We start from the raw sequence: 5,266 nt of genomic DNA on the forward strand, positions 1-5,266 counted from the left end.
TCAGCTGTTAGCCCAATAAATGTTAATGTTGTTTGGAAATGTTTTTAAGGAAATTCTGTGCGTTCCATGTTGACATTACCTCAACTCTGTGGCTTCAAGTACAACACTGTTCACGAGTCAGTGAGATTGAGGCCTTTCCCTTTGGCTGTGGAACCTATGGGCTACTGTGGTCAAGCTCATAGCAATGAATACTCAGTGCTCCTAGGAAGCTGTCATGTTAGTGCCCTTTTGTGATATATTCCCCACTCAGAATTGCAGCGTCTTTATCTGTTGTTGACTACAGACAATCTTGCATGGACATCATTCCTGTCTTTTCAGCAGGGGTTGGTCCAGTGCAGCAGTCATTTGCCATGGGGGAATCCCATTACCTGTCTTTACCAGAAGGATAGATTCTGTCTGGTGTTGACGCTAAAGATGGGGGGAAATTAATTAAGTTCTCCCAAGTGCTAGATTTACTTACACTATCAATTTACTGCTGAAACCCCCATTCTCATTTTGGAGAAATAGAATAGGACCATATGTCTCAAACTTATCAACTGTCAGCATTTCCAGTAATAGTTTTTCTTCTTAGAATAAAAGGAAGACTTGGGTTTTTGAGTCTCCAAAGCACTCCAGTTAGAACCTTAAGGAGATCATGGTTTGGACCCAAACTGAGTAAGCTCTTTCAACAGAATGAGTTGTGTAACGAATTCAGTTTCTTCTTTGTCAGACATCTCAGGGAAGAGTTTGGCAGAGTCTTCCAAAGGTAGGTCTCTTCTCCTCTCATCACCGGTGAAGAGAATGCAAGCATTCAATAAAACAATAGCACCGCTCCTAAATCATCTTCATCTTTGGCCAAGTGACAAAACCTTGGCCTATAGGACAAGCTAGAAAACATTAGGATAAGTACATATATTCATTGGCTTGGAAATATATCCAAAGGGATCGGTAAAGATTTCTGAGTCACAGATACATATTTCATAATCCTATCCCAAAATGATAGCATGGGAGTTCCCCTTTCTTTTCAGCTCAGATGACGGACTTATAGGTGGAACAGAAAAAAAAAATATGCATCTTCTTCTCTAGTTTGGAAATAGAATGTCGGACACGTGGCTTGAAGTTGAAAAGCATATCAAATGTCTAATAGAACACGTGGTCTGTCCTCGACTCACTTCTAATGCAGTTGGAAAGATGAGGGTGGCGTTGTTATTCAGCTCAAAGGAAGTTCACAATGAAGGATGAAGTGAAGTTACTGCGTTAAAGATCCACACCTTACGCTCTGGGAAGACGCATCTGTAATCCCACCACTCATGAGGTTATGGCAGGAGGGCGGTGAGTTCAAAGTTAGCCTGAGCATACAGAAAGACATCTTACAAATAGAAAAGTTTTTACAAAAATCTTAAAAATAAAGTGGAACAACGAAGCACTGAGTTTGGAATCCTGAGGAAAGATTCAGGAAGGTTGTGATTTGTGTTCTGACTGAAAAGCTAGATAGTTTGTACATACAAAATGAAAGGGAATGGGACATTTTGACTGACAATGGAGGAAGAAACTAGCAAGACATAGGCAATAGACTCTGAATGGTGGGCAGAAAGTCAAAAAAAGACCCACGATTGCCTGGGGTAGAGTATGTGAGAAGGTTGGCCTGACCTGGTGGATTCCCACTTGGCCTTTGTGGTGTAATCTTAAGAATTTAGTTTGATACTGGGTGTGGTGGCCCCCAGAGCCTTTAATCCCATCATTCAGGAGTTAATGATCTTGGGTGAGTTTGTGGACAGCCTAGTTTACATAGTGAGTTTCAGGTCAGACACAGCTGTATAGTGAGACCCTGTCTCAAAGAAAAACAAAAAACAAAAGCAAACAAACAAAACAAGAAAGAAAGAAAGAAAGAAAGAAAGAAAGAAAGAAAGAAAGAAAGAAAGAAAGAAAAGGAAGATTGAAGGAAGGAAGGAAGGAAGGAAGGAAGGAAGGAAGGAAGGAGAACTTGTTTTGCGAGGTTGGCATGGAGATGGCTCAGTGTGTAAGAGATTTTGTTGTGCCAGCTTGAAAACCTGACTCAGCACCTAGGTAAAATGCCAGGTGTGTCCATGTGAGCACCTGCCACCCCAGTGCTGAGGCTGAGAGGGAGACAAGCAGGTCACTGTGGCTACCGTCCTGGCTAAAAAACAGTGAGCTCTGGGTTCAGTGAGAAACTCTGTTCTAAGAGTTTCAAGAGCTCTGTACACTGTTAAATTTCCCAAAGTCCTCCTTGCTACACAATAACATGTTTCAAGGCAGAGAATGATGTCTTTCTCTGGCTGCCATGTGCACAGGCACATGCATGTGAATGTCTGTACATGTGCCTACACACACACACACACACACACACACACACACACACACACACACACGATTTGAGTTCCGTATTCAAAGCAAAAGCATCAGGATCCGTTGAAGAGCATAACGACGTGAAGAAAGCAGTGTTGTGGGACAATTAGAGTAGGATTTATGGGATTACATATGGCCAGCCAGATGGCAAATCCTCCAGCTGCAAAAATTCTTCCTTGCCCCCACAATGAGTTGTGAGAGGAAAGCTGAAAAGCCGCAGCAAAGCAGGCTCCGTTGGAGAATAGGACCTAACAGAAGGAATTCAGGTGCGAAGGACACACACCTTCGCCTGGCTTACAACAAGGCTGCAATGCAGCATTCTGGTATAGTGTACCCAGAGGGAACCAAGAGGCACATAAACCCAGCAAAAGAGGAGAGCTACAACAGTGAGCATCTATTATTACCTGGCCCTGTGCCTGCCACCCCAACCCAGTTTTCATTTGCACCATCATTGAACCGCCCAGAAATTCATGTTTTCTAATCCTTCCAGACTGTTGGCCAGAACATGCTTTCTCTTGCTGTCTTGAATGCATCTTTTGTAGATAGAATGGCCACCAAAGATATTCAGGCCATACTCTCGGGATTCTGTGAACATGTTATGGTGTAGAAAGAAGGACTTTTGGAAATGTAGCAGTGTACAGAGCTCAAGATAGGGAGGCTGGTCCTGAGCCATCTGAGAAGGTCAGTTCCAATCAGAGAACTTTTCTTGTCTGTAATTAGAGAGCTAAAGAAAACAGAGGAAAAAAGGAAATGTCAGAGAAACGTGAAATACGAGAACAACTCACAGCCATTATATCCACTTTTGCTGGAGGGAGACGTGACACGAAAATTGTGAGAAGGAATGAGGGTGGACTCTGCGAGCAAAGATTGGCCTCTGGCTAAGAGCCAGTGAGGAAATGAAAACCTCTGTCCTACAAAGGTAAGGAAGTGAATTTGGTGAACATCTGAGCAGGCATGAAAGCAAATCCATCTCCAAGTCCCAGAAATAAATGCAGCTATCATATCTTAGACTTTGTGACGCTCAAAGCATAGAAGCCATGAGGTCATAATGTCCACAAAGTTATTTTTCAACAATGGAACAGTAAGCTAATAAATGGGTTTTCTCAACCTGGCGAGAACTGTTCCTACAGAGGACCTGGGTTTGGTCCTCAGCACCCACATGGTGGCTTCCAACTCTTTCTAAATCTAATTCCTTGGGATCTATGCCTTCTTCTGGCCTCTGTAGGCACTGCATGCTTGTGGTACAAAACCACACATGCAAGAACAACGTATGTATAAAATTAAAAAAATCTGTAAAAATGTTTTGTCTTTTTAAGATCCAAAGTTCATAGTATAGTTGTACTCTGTTAGGCAAGTCATAGAAGCCTAACAGAGCATCCTTCACGCTCTGTTCCAATATCATGCTACTTGGCAGGTTTTCTGACTATGCCCACTAAGGGCTCCTGGGTCAGAAGAGCTTTAAGAAGGGTGTGATCATGTGCTACCGGAGACAAGAGGATTCGAAGATATTAGAAATTTGGTCACAGTATGCAAAGAAAAAAAGGATTACACTATCATGAATTCCCTTGAAAATGTCATTGAACCCTGAAGAAAATGTAAACATAGCATATTCTTTGGATCAGTGGTGAATGTGTTTCCATTATCTCAAGGATGATAGCTTTACATTGTGGTATACCTCTACTGTATGATGGAGGGGGTTGTACGTAGACTAAATCCTCATCTACTAGTAGATGAACATAGACCCACGGTAATAAATGAAAAGATAAGCGTGAATGCTATTTAGAAACATGGAAGCAGTTAAACATTAACAGTTAAACATACAAGCCAAGAGGGCCAGTGAACTGGGAGCTCCCACGCATGCACAGTGAGGCCTGTCTGCCTGGCCGTTCTCACCAGCCAGCATCGCTGGCTTTTCGGCTTCTACCTTGCAGCTGCAATGGATCCAAGTTTGAAACACAACTTTGACAGATATTACCAGACACTGAAGTCCATTCGAACTATTCAGAAAATTACCAGGTCTCTGAAGATGGTGCCAGGTGAGCGGGAGGAGCCAGCTCAGGGGTACAGAACAGGCTCCTTGGCTCTCCATGAGAAGGCTATAGTAAGGGGTCTGGGGACAAGAAGAAACACACACCTTCTTATCAGTGTGTCCTCAGGTTGAGGGCTTTGTGGGACTATTCAGTCCTCAGGGACTATCCTCCCAGCAGCTTGCTAGGATTGGCGAAAAAAAATCAGGGGCATATTTTAAGGGGCTCACTCTGACCAGTTTTTGGTGTCATCCAAAGACTTGGAGATGAGTAAATCATCGCCCTTGGATTGCTAAGTTCTGGATATGACTTTGAGGAAGGCGCTATCATTTTTGATCAGCTCAAGTCTGCTGTCCCCTGGAAGACAGAAGAGAAGCCCCCTTATCTCTCGGTGCCATTGCAACTGCCGAGAGCACGAGGGTTTCTGAGGACATTGCTGCGGATGCGCCACAGCATCACCAGGAACACAATCTGTACATCTACCCGAAGGAGCCTGCCATCAGTGAGCACAGTGCCAGGCCGGCAGCTATGGATAGCACCCGCAAGAATGCCTCTGCTATGATTGATGCTGATGTTCAACCTCAGCTGCGTGGCTATCATCACAAAGGAGTTGATTAAAATCATCTCTGGGGCTGCCGCTCAGGATTAATGAAAATCAAGTTGCATCCTTAGACAAGAGGCAATGAAGGAAAACTCAGCGAGCTGATTTTGACTGACGGCTCTCCGTCAGAAGAAGCGGGGTCCACTGAGATGCAGAGACGGCAAGGTGTTTGTAAATTATCTTATGACAAACAAGTTGCCATGAGAAAGAGGTTTAAAGTTCGATGTGGCACGTATGTGGACAGAGGAAGAGCAGAAAGCTTAGCCTTCAGAACAAAGTGACACAATATCGC

At 43.7% G+C, this 5,266-nt stretch overlaps 1 pseudogene; it reads left to right on the plus strand.

Annotated features, from left to right (window-relative positions):
* Positions 1–2,533: 2,533 nt before the first annotated feature.
* On the plus strand, positions 2,534–5,022 carry LOC119804460 (annotated as a pseudogene).
* Positions 5,023–5,266: the final 244 nt, after the last annotated feature.

Source organism: Arvicola amphibius, chromosome X (assembly GCF_903992535.2).
Source record: "Arvicola amphibius chromosome X, mArvAmp1.2, whole genome shotgun sequence".
NCBI classification, from domain to species: domain Eukaryota; kingdom Metazoa; phylum Chordata; class Mammalia; order Rodentia; family Cricetidae; genus Arvicola; species Arvicola amphibius.